The sequence below is a fragment of the Triticum dicoccoides genome, chromosome 5B (assembly GCF_002162155.2).
Source record: "Triticum dicoccoides isolate Atlit2015 ecotype Zavitan chromosome 5B, WEW_v2.0, whole genome shotgun sequence".
Lineage (NCBI taxonomy): Eukaryota > Viridiplantae > Streptophyta > Magnoliopsida > Poales > Poaceae > Triticum > Triticum dicoccoides.
In genome coordinates, this window is record NC_041389.1 from 181280584 (window position 1) to 181293022 (window position 12439).

The window sequence follows — 12439 nt, forward strand, 5'->3', positions numbered from 1 at the left end:
TTTAAACACAGTGTTCGGGACGAATGGCTGGCCAGAGACCTAGGCCGGGAAAAGCCAAGGACAATGGAAGCCCTAACTACACTCATGACCCGCTTTTGCGCAAGAGAGGACATGGTTGGCCCGTAGAAGCACCAGCGACCCTGGCACATCTGAAGTCAGAGACGGCAATGGAAATCCACAACAAAATAAAAACAAACGTCGGAACAACAGAGAAAGCCCGGACAATACAGCGGTAAATGTCAGATTCAGGGGCTCCAGACCCGGTCAACGTCACTTAAAGGCAGCAGAGATGGTCCGTCTAGTCTTGATAAAATTCTTGAAAGGTCCTGCCAAATTCATGGCACCCCAGACAAACCAGCTAATCATACCAACAGAGAGTGTTGGGTCTTCAAGCAGGCTGGCAAGCTCAACGCTGAACACAAGGGAAAGGGACCACAAAGCAAAGACGCGGACGAATCTCGCTAGCCAAATATGGGGGGACAAAAGAAATTTCCACTGGAGGTCAAATGGTGAACATGATTTATGTCACTCATATCCCAAAGGGGGAGCACAAACACGCACTCCGGGACGTATATGCTATAGAGCCTGTCGCCCCCAAATTCAACTCATGGTCGGCATGTTCGATCACTTTCGATCGCAGGGATCATCCAACTAGTATCCGTCACGGGGGCTCGGTTGCCTTAGTGCTTGACCCAATAATCAACGGATACCACTTCACCCGAGTCATCATGGACGGCGGAAGTAGCCTCAATATGATATATCAGGACACTGTCCGCAAGATGGGGATAGACCCGTCAAGAATCAAGCAAAGCAGCACTACCTTTAAAGGAGTAATACCAGGTGTAGAGGCCCGCCGCACGGGCACCCTAACACTGGACGTCGTGTTCGGCTCCCCCGACAACTTTTGAAGCGAGGAGCTAATCTTTGACATTGCTCCATTCCGAAGTGGCTATCACGCACTACTCGGACGAACGGCCTTCGCCCGTTTCAACGCAGTTCCACACTATGCTTATCTTAAGCTCAAGATGCCTGGACCATGTGGCGTTATCACGGTGAGCGGAAGCACTGAGCGTTCTCTTCGTATAGAAGAATACGTGGCGGCTCTAGTAGCCGAAGCACGAAGTGGCCCTTTAAGGCCGAACAGCTCATCGGTCCTCAAGACCGCGGACACAGCCAAACGTGTTTGGTGTACACCTACGTGTAAAAGCTCAGATAAACCTGCGCTTGTTTGGCAGCCCTGCCCCCATAGATCGCCCCATAAGAAGACTATATACATTTTCCTATATACATAAATACACACTCAAAATTCCTTGGGTAGCACTGGGGGCACCCTGCACGTAATAAGTCCATAGTTCGGCTCGACCCTATTTGGACTCAAGAAGCTACAGTTCACGGTTCATCAAAACCAACAAATTATATCCGCGGCCGTACCAGATTGTTTTCATCTGGTTTTTTCTTTTTACAGATAGGCCATCATGATATACCCTTCAAGGACACGGCACAACGGAGATAAAGGCGCAGACGTGCAGTAGGGCCCCGTTTCAAGGTTTCTCTTTAGATTAAGACCATGTGTAAACCTTCTTTCTTATTTTCATCTCTTGTTGTTATATACCCTCTTGGCATATAAAATGCCCTGGGTATGGGCAGTACTTGCAAACTTACGATTTGCCGTACTAAAATGGATGTGATGGAAGCAGCCAAGCAGTGTACTTTGAGAACTATATTCTCACCACAGGCGCTCTCTCCTCACGCCGGGTCATAGCACGTGCCTTGAATTTATACCGGGGGCTGTACCCAGCCCGGTACATACTAAAAAGTCCGAACACCTTCGGGAGTGTTCGGCGTTGCGAGTTTTGGCCTTATATGCATCAGCTCCGAATCATGTCTTGGGTCAATAGTTGGGTTTGCCTAGCTCCTGTGCTTGCTACTTTACGTTCCGTTCCATCGGCTAAGGCGGCCAAAGGAGAACTACTGCAATTGTGCCCTGGTTCATCTGGATGAGCACCACAGTAGAGAAAGCCGAAAAATGACTGTCATGGTAAGGCGAGAGCTGGTCAACCACTCGATGACTCAGCGGAATCTTCGCGATTCCTCCGCATTAACGAAGGATCGGTTTCCTGGTCATGTATGTAAACGCATCGTATTCGGATAAACGCGGACATACCAGGGGCTATATAGTAGCCCCACCGTCAAACTCCTATGGCTAAGTGAAAGTGTCAAAGCTCTATAGTCCGATTGCCTAGTTCAACACACTAACACCTCCTCAAACGGACCAAGACGTTGGGTCAAGTGTGATCAAATGCTTTTCCGAACACCCCCGAGTTATACGCGAGGGGGCTGAAGCCGACGACTGCAAACTTTCAGGTTACATACATATATACATACACGGCCTCACAGGAGGCACTAAAATACTTTACGGGCAAAAGTATAAACACAACCTTCATTATCATAAGCATTGCTTTTACAATTCGGATACATGTTACTCGAACATAACATTCTTCGAGCACTAAACCTCTAGCAAGCGGGCACCCTCTAGTACTTCCTCAAAATAATTTTTTGGCGTGTCCTTACCCCTGGGCCCTGCGCAAGCGGGAGCTACATGCACCAGGTTGCCCTTTTTTCCTTACCCCTGGGCGAACCCCCCGTTGCAATATCGGTGGCCTTCATCTTCGCCCAATACATCTTCACATGGGCAAGGGCCATCTATGCACCTTCTATGCACGTTGATCGCTTGACAGCGTCGATATGCGACACCGCACAAACAAGTTGCTGCACTAAACCAAAAAAAATTGTTCGCAGTTGCTCCCCCAGGCCACAGCCGGTCCACGATAGCCTTCATGGCAAGTTTGGATATCCTATGGAGCTCGGCCCATTCGGCCATCTGCAGCAGCGGACGCCTTGGCATGCTAAACTGCGACCAGAAAAGTCATTCCACTTCATGGCCTTCTTGGGCCTGGAAAAACTGCGTCGCATTAGAGGCACTCTTCAACGAGTCCAAATATGCATCCGGAGAGCTCCACATTTGATCAAGCGGGGAATACTTCGGATCGCCGGACTTAGTTCGCAATAAAAAGGGCTTCCCAGCCGTGATCTCCCTGGCTTGTCGGATCTCCTCCCGTGTCGCCCTGGCCTCTGACCGGGTTTCCTTTGCCACTTGTAAGGCCTTCTCAAGGTCAGCCACTTTTTCTTTGGTCTCTTTCTCGAGAAGAGCATATTTGTTAGCAGCGTCCCTTAGCTCAAGCACCATGTTGGATATTTTCTCCTCACTCAGGTGATGAGCAGCCTGTTCGGCCTTTAATTCACCAACTGCCTTCTCGGCAGCCACATTGCTTATCCTGGCCTGCTCCTTGGCTCGGGCAAGCTCAGCCCGAAGGGTCTCCACGGCGGCAGCTCCATCTGCAGTCAAGCACACTATAAATTCCAGCATCATGCTCTAATATATACACACTAACCGCCCAAAATACGTACCTTGCGTCTCATCAAGCCGCTTGTTCACGAGCGTGATGCCATCATCTGCCACATCAAGTTGTCGCTTCAGTTCGGCAAATTGAGCGGCCCGGGCAGTGTCTGGGGCTGCAGCCGCCTGTGTACAAATTAGCAAAATTATTACCTGAGCATATTCGTTTGATCCTCTGGTCGTCCCATTCGGAAGACAACCAGAGTCTCAGGGGCTACTATCTACACACAGTGCACATTGCGTTTACGACACAAAAAAGGGCTAAATTACGTACCTCAAAGCCTCTCAGCAGGCTCGTAAAGGCTTCATTCAATCCGCTTTTTGCAGATGAAATTCTTTCAATCACCATGCCCATTAAGGTACGATGTTCCTCTAAGATAGGCGCTCGCTGCAGAAGACCTGTCCATATGCCCAGTTGTACATCAGACAACCCGGGACTTTTATTGTCAGTCTCTCTAGGAGCCGAACACCCCGGACCTCGGGCAGCCGAAGAGTCATCTTCCGGCCTGGCGCTCCTTCGCGGGTCGGGAGAGGTCCTCCGGGACGACACCTCGAGGTCGTCCGCCTTATGGGGCGGGGAAGTATGGGGCCGCGTTTCCCTCTCCATCATCTCCGGAAGAAGATCCCCCAAAGACGAAGATTGTTGAGGGAGGCTATAGGCTGGACTGCAAAACATATGTTGCAAAATGTTGCCCTCACAAACGGGAAAAGAACGGGGTATGCTTATGAAACACCTTTGTTCACTTACGGTTCGGCTAGAGGTTGGTCCCCTTGTGGGCACTGTTCGGCAATATCGCCTCCCGAACTCGGGCCCCCTGATAGGGATCTCCTCCCTTGTTTGGAGGCCTCTACCTCCAGGTCTTCTGGAGCGGCTCTTTTCTTCCCGTGGGGAGAGGGAGGTTAGATTCTCCTCCCCGTTCACCCTCTGGCACAGGAGTTACGACTTCCTCAGATACGGTGTGTGATGCACCTTCGGTATGAAGGCCGCTTTGGGCCTCTCCACTCCTCTCCTTTCCTTCCCTCAACGGCACTTGATATGGTGCCAGAGCCAGCATCCTGGTTAACATTGGGTCCGCTGAGTTTTCGGGAAGAGGGGCTGAACACCTGATCCTCTCCGCCTTCCTCACCTAGCCCTGGCAGAGTATGGTTTTCTCATTTTCTAATGAGAAACTTAAAACTAAAAACGTGTTCGGAAATAGAGTACTTACTGGGGAATCCGGATGGCTGCAGTCGAGGCCTGCGTCCTCTGTGGTGTCCGAACACCTTTTTCGTGATCCGAAGACTAATTCATACATCCCTTCGAGTGTTGTGCCGAAGAAGCACTGAATAGTTCGCGGTCCTTCCGGATTGAATTCCCACATACGGAGAGGTTGGCGCTGGCATGGCAGGACCCGACGGACTAGCATAACTTGAATCACCTTGACAAGGTCAATGTCCTTCTTAATAAGGTCTCGAATGCGGCTTTGCAGTATTTGAACTTCATCTAGCGATCCCCAGTCCATCCCCTTATTGACCCATGATGCAAGCAGTGGCAGAGGGCCAGATCGGAAGGCGGGTGAAGCCACCCAATTATTGCCGCGAGGCTCCGTGATATAAAACCACTCCCGTTGCCATAGGCCAGAAGTTGTGGTGAAGGAACCCTTTGGCCAGACGACGTCGGCCGATTTGCTTATCAGGGCACCTCCGCACTCTGCGGGTCTTCCGTATATTATCATCGGCCTTATATCAAAGTTATTGAGCCACAAGCCAAAGTGTGGAGGGATACGGAGGAAAGCCTCACATACGATAATAAATCATGAGATGTGAAGGAGTGAGTCCAGGGCTAGATCATCGAAAACTATTCCGTAGTAAAACATGAGCCCTCGAACGAAAGGATTGAGGAAGAAACCTAGCCCTCAAAGGAAGTGAGGGATAAATACGACCCACTCATTTGGCCTAGGAGTAGGGACAACTTGCCCTGGTGCAGGAAGCCTGTGAAGGATTTCCGCGGTCAGGTACTGAGGGAGTCCCGGATTAGGGAGTGTCCGGATAGCCGAACTATCACCTTTGGCCGGACTCCTGGACTATGAAGATACAAGATTGAAGACTTCGTCCCGTGTCCGGATGGGACTTTCCTTGGCGTGGAAGGCAAGCTTGGTGATACAGATATGTAGATCTCCTACCATTGTAACCGACTCTGTGTAACCCTAACCCTCTTCGGTGCCTATATAAACCGGAGGGTTTTAGTCCGTAGGACGAACAACAATCATACCATAGGCTAGCTTCTAGGGTTTAGCCTCTCTGATCTCGTGGTAGATCTACTCTTGTACTACCCATATCATCAATATCAATCAAGCAGGAGTAGGGTTTTACCTCCATCGAGAGGGCCCGAACCTGGGTAAAAACATCGTGTCCCTTGTCTCCTGACGCCGGTTTTGACACCGACATTGGTGCTTTCATTGAGAGTTCCTCTGTGTCGTTGCCATCAGGAAGGATGCCGCATCCCGTCTTTAAAGACGGCACTGTTGCTAAAGGAGCTTTGGCTATCGGCCAAACTCTCCGGCTAGGCGGTTTCCTTATGACCGCCAGTCCAGCCGCTGCGCCGACGATGACTTCTCGGGTCATCGAAAGCAATCTTCACGTTAGCTCGGAACTCGCCGAGCAGTTAGATCCGATGGAGCTCTCTTCCTTAAACGAGCTCTTGGATCGCATCGCCGCCCTGGGAGTCGCTACAGACTACGATCAGATTGGGCCTAAACCCGATCTGAGAGAGATTAACTCTCCCCAGGTTACCCACCACATTGCTGTGGTAGAGGAACAATACGACGACCCTTATTCTATCTTAAGAACTAGCTATATCCGGATTCCCGATCCCTCCATGCCGGATTCCGGCGGAGGGGAGGATGTTACTCAAGCCCTGAACCTAAAGTCAGGCAGCGGGCTAGATTCATTGGACAACATCCAAGAACCCAAGCTTCCAAGTTCGGAAACTACCTGGCCCCTTAGTCTTAAAGTGGATGGGGTTCCGAATTTCATTCCACCCGCCCACCCAAACATAAGCGATCTATCCCAAATCCGGCAAGAGCCCGCAGAAACAGTACACCATTACTGGGCCAGATTCCTCCTGGTTATGAATAGGATAAAGGACTATCGCGAGGAGGACGCAATTTCATTCTTCTGCAATAATTGCACGGACAAGGGAATCCTCAACACCATAAGTTGTCGTGAAATTACATGCTTCGCTGACTTGGCGTCCATAGTACGAAAGTACTGTGTGATGGAAAGCGCCTGGAAAACCGAAATCAAATTTTGGGACAATCCGCCCCTGAATACAACCCCAGTCGAAATAAAAGGGTGCATTATCGCTAGGCACCTGGGTTAAACACCAAAAACCAAAAACCCTCTATAGGGCATGGAACCGTACTGGAAGGATGGCTCAATGGACCCTGCAAAATTCATAGTACAAAGGGTGCCACTCCAACTCATAGCCTTAGAGCATGTTGGATACTACGGCAGGTGGCCAAAAGTGACGAAGAGCTTCTAACTCCAGAGCACCAGCTCAAGGATACCAGTACGGTATTAACAGTCTTCGAGACTTTCGCATCAAATAATATGCGGAAACGAACACTCCGCAGCCTTGACGAAGTCTACCAAGTAGCAACAATAAACCCATGGAGTGACACAGCTATTACCTTTAATGCCAGTGACGAACCTAAATTCCGAACAGCCCGAGCACCAGCTGCATTGGTCCTCAGTCCAATAGTGGATGGCTTTTGCCTTACCAAGGTACTCATGGACGATGGCAGCAGATTGAACCTCATTTACGAGGAAACCCTCAGAAAAATGGAAATAGACTGGAGCCGCATTGAGCGAAGCAGCACAACCTTTAGAGGAATAATCCCCAGTCGGGAAGCATGCTGTACTGGAAAAATCACACTGGATGTGGTGTTCGGCACGCCGGATAATTACAGGTCCGAGGAGGTCACATTCCAAGTGGCCCCGTTCAGCAGCGGGTATCACGCTCTATTAGGGCAAGAGGCATTCACAATTTTTCAAGCTATACCCCATTACGGGTACATGAAGCTCAAAATGCCCGGGCCCAACGGAATCATCACTCATGCTAGTGACCTGGACATAGCACTCCGCGCCAAAAACAAGACAGCCGCACTGGCCCTTGAGGCACTATCCGAAGCCCTAGCAGCCGAGGAACTCTCTGCGCTGCGCTCCACGGTGAATAGGGACGATGTGATACTTGATAAGAGATCCAAGTCCACCTCCTTTAAACCAGCGGACGAAATTGTCAAATTCCAAGTCCATCCAACGGACCCTACAAAAATGGCCTCCATCGGGGCACAATTAAATCCTGATGTAGACGCCGCACTACGAGAATTCCTACGCGAAAATTGGGACATTTTTGCCTGGCACCCTTCAGACATGCCAGGAGTCCCACGTCGGCTGGCCGAGCAGAGCCTAAACAACCTAAAAGGATTCAAGCCGGTCAAACAGGTTCTTCGGTGTTTCTCCGAACCCAAGAGACAGGCCATGGGAGAGGAACTAGCCAAGTTATTGGAGGCCGGATTCATCAGAGATATAAAACATCCGGACTGGCTAGCAAATCTGGTGATGGTACCAAAGAAGGACAAATCCTGGCGCCTATGCGTCGACTTTAAGGACCTCAACAAGGCTTGCCCAAAGGATCCCTTCCCCCTCCCCGGCATCGATCAAATTATCGACGCTACCGCAGGATACGATTCATTGTGTTTCCTTGACGCATACTCCGGCTACTACCAAATTAAGATGGCAGAGCCTGACCAGGCCGCAACGGCATTCATCACCCCATACGGCCCATTCTGCTTCAACACAATGCCCTTTGGGCTCAAAAACGCCGGCGCAACATATCAGTGCATGATTCAGACATGTCTGGCAAACCAGATCGGCAAAACAGTGGAGGCATACATAGACGATGTGGTCGTCAAAACCAAGCACGTCGAAACTCTAGTAGACGATTTGAGGCTCACGTTCGATAATCTCCGAACATATGACATTAAGCTTAACCCGGAAAAATGTGTTTTCGGCGTACCAGCCGGAAAGCTCTTGGGCTTCATTGTATCTAGTAGAGGAATTGAAGCAAACCCAGCCAAGATCCGAGCTCTGTCACAACTGGATATCCCAAAGGACCTCAAACAAATACAAAAATTGATGGGATGCGTGGCGGCTTTAAGCCGCTTTATCTCCCGTTTAGGAGAAAAGGCATTACCCCTTTATCGCCTCCTCCGACGCACCGAACACTTCGAGTGGACGGATGCCGCCACGGCCGGACTCGAAGAAATAAAAGCTATATTGGCAACAAACCGGTCCTGGCCGCGCCCAACATGGGTGAACCAATGCTATTATATATCGCGGCAACTCATCAAGTGGTGAGCGCGGTGCTCGTTGTCGAACGAGAAAAGGACGGACAGAAGTTCCCCCTTCAAAAACTAGTTTACTACGTGTCCACTGTCCTGACTCCATGCAAGTCATGGTACCCGCGTTATCAAAAGATAGCGTACGCGGTGTTCATGGCATCCCGGAAGCTACGACACTACTTTCAAGAGTGATCGATAACAGTAGCCTCCGAAGTACCTCTTAATGACATTATAAACAACCGCGACGCAACGGGCCAGATTGCCAAATGGTCCATTGAACTCCTCCCGTTCGACATAACCTATAAGCCACGGCGAGCTATTAAGTCGCAAGTTTTGGCCGACTTCGTCGCCGAATGGATTGAAGCCGAACTCCCTAAAGAGTACGGTGCATATTCCAACTGGATCATGCACTTCGACGGCTCCAAAATGTTGTCTGGTCTGAGGGCTGGTGTCGTTCTGGCGTCCCCAACCGGAGATACGGTTCAATACGTACTCCAGATAATGTATACGGACTCCAACAACGCAGCCGAATACGAGGCCCTTCTACATGGCCTCCGGATGGCAGTCTCCATGGGCATTCAACGCCTAGAGGTGCACGGGGATTCGAACCTCGCGATATCCCAAATAAATGGAGACTTCAATGCCAAGGATCCGAAAATGGCAGCTTATCGCAACGCCGTCCTAAAAATGTCAGCTCGGCTTGAGGGGCTCGAATTTCACCATATAGCCTGGGATAACAACCAGGCAGCAGACGTATTGGCACGCATTGGCGCAAAGCGCGATGCCGTCCCTCCCAACATCTTCCTAGAAAGACTGTTCAAGCCATCCGTACTATGGGAGGGGGAATCCGGAAATACCAACCCAGATCCAACCGCACTGCCCGACACCGAACATTCTGACACAATTGGTGGTTCTGCCAACGAAGTAACATCCTCAGCCCACGTAATAATGGCAGTAATTGCCCCGTGGACGGAACCATTCCTAGCCTACCTAACCAGGCAGGAACTTCCCGAGGACCAAAACGAGGCCCGCTGCATGGTGCGGCGATCTAAAGCCTATAAGGTCCATGAGGGAGAGCTTTACAAGAAAAGCACAACCGGAGTCCTTCAAAGGTGTATCTCCGAAGAGGAAGGGCGGAACCTTCTGGCTGAAATTCATGCCGGACTCGGCGGGCACCACGCTGCAGCCCAGGCCCTTGTAGGCAAGGCCTTCCGTTCAGGATTTTATTGGCCGACGGCCCGGGCAGATGCTCAGGACTTAGTCCAACGATGCGTCGGTTGCCAGCTCTTTGCTAATCAAAGCCACATGCCACCCACCGCCCTCAAAACTATACCCATAACCTGGCCCTTCACGGTCTGGGGGCTTGACATGGTTGGACCCCTTAAAGGAGGAACCCACAAGCAAAAATACCTACTGGTCATGGTGGATAAATTCACCAAATGGATAGAGGCCAAGCCTGTTAAGACGGCCGAATCCGGACCGGTGATAGACTTCATATCAGGGGTCGTACACCGTTACGGCGTCCCCCATAGCATCATCACTGACATACGCATGAACTTTACGGCCGATGAGGTTAAAATCTGGTGCAAAAACATGGGCATCAAGCTCGACTATGCTTCAGTCTATCACCCTCAAACTAACGGTCAAGTCGAGCGAGCAAATGGTCTAATCATGAGCGGCATCAAACCCAGATTAGTGCGGTCCCTCAAGGAATCTAACACGCACTGGGTAGAGGAGCTCGACTCCGTACTCTGGGGGTTGCGGACCACTCCGAATCGCACCACCGGATTTACAACATTCTTTATGGTATACGGCGCAGAGGCAGTTTTGCCCTGTGACATAATTCATGACTCACCTCGCGTGCGCATGTACGAAGAAAGAGAAGCCGAGCTTGATCGGCAGGACAGTTTGGACGCATTGGAGGAGGAGCATGACGTGGCAAAAGCCCGTTCCGCATTCTATCAACAGCAAGCTCGAAGATATCAAAGCAGAGAAGTACGGGCCAAAACTTACAACGTTGGCGAGTTAGTTCTACGCCTGCCGGACAAGAAAAAGGACAAACTCAAGCCCAAATGGGAAGGTCCCTTTATCATTGACCAAGTCCTGACCGGTGGAGCGTACCGTCCGCGAGATGCATCGGATAACCGACTCGAGCCGAACCCATGGAATGCAGCCCGTCTCCGAAGATTCTACGCCTAGCGCCGGATTCTGAGTTCGTCTCCTTCTTCCGTCTATATTTTACATATTAGTTGTCTTCTGTTTCTCTCCTTCTCCCTCCTTTCCAACTACAGCTTTTGAAAGCTTGTTTGCACATTGTTCGCACACACTTGACGCGCTATCCGTGCTCATTATACCTGGGGGCTTCTTTAACAGAAGCTTATTCATACGGGCTTCATGCCCAAAACATGTGTCACACTTCCACATGAACCTTTTATTCACCATTATATGCATCGATATGACTTAAGTTTTGGCCAAGCTGGGTTGCCTAGCTCCTGTGCTTACCCCTACGTTCCCGATTGTTCGGCTAGGCGGTAAAGGGAGCACCTCTGCGATTGTTACTGCCAGGTCAGCCGGATGTGTACCTCAGACTGGGTGAAGCCGAAAGCTAGCGTTCTTAAGGGAATATTCGGTCGGTGAACTAAAAGACGATTTCTTACCTATTTATTTATCTGCCCCCAGATGTTTTTCTGCTTTTTTCGCAGTCCGGACATGCACTTTAGGGCATGCCTCCCAGGGAAAGGAACCCCTAACGGAACTATTCTCCCTGGAAGATGTTTCTTACTAACCATGTAATATAACATAACTAGTTGGGCACTTGTCTGATAAAGCAATAATGACCCCTATGCCTGGTCTCCACGCATGCCCCGGTTCTTATATAACCGCGAGGGTATTCGGACACACTCCGGACTATTGGGTCCCGAGGTTGAAGCGAAAGGGTCCGCTATGACAAACGATCTACAATCCGGCTAGAAGGCATTTTACATGTCATCTTAAATTACATAGTCAACTTGACTGGGCATATTTCTCTTCAATGCCATCCAGCAGGTTGTCTAGTTTACAGTCCTATTGGGAATACTTTGCGGCCAATTCTACTTGGCCGTACACTAAGCTCACAGGGATCTCCTTCCCATCGGGCCCCGCAGGTCCGACCTCGGCCATGTGGTTTGGGTCAGCCTTCGTATACCGCGTCTTCACCATGGCCCAGGCCTCCCTGGCGCCTTGACGGCAGGCCGATATCTTCCATAAGCGAAAGCGCTGCCGCGCTCCCTGAAGCCTCTCCGCAAGCTCTCCAAGGCCTTCGGGCAGGGAGACAGACGGCCACAAGGCCTGGGCGACGCCTTTCATCACCTGCCGAACTCGTTCGTGCAGTTGCAAGAGCTCGGGAAGAAGGTCACCCGTAGAACCGGGCATTTCCTCTGCAGGACGGCCTGTGGGCATACCTACAGACATAACTCTGTTAGTCGACTTCCTCGCCGAACTCTTTTTTCAAAGTTCGTTCAAGCACTTACTAAAAATGTCGCATCGAAGCCGCCGATTCTCCTTAACGGAGTCAGACAGCTGGGTACGAACATCCTTTAGTTCCTCACCCAGCTGGGTG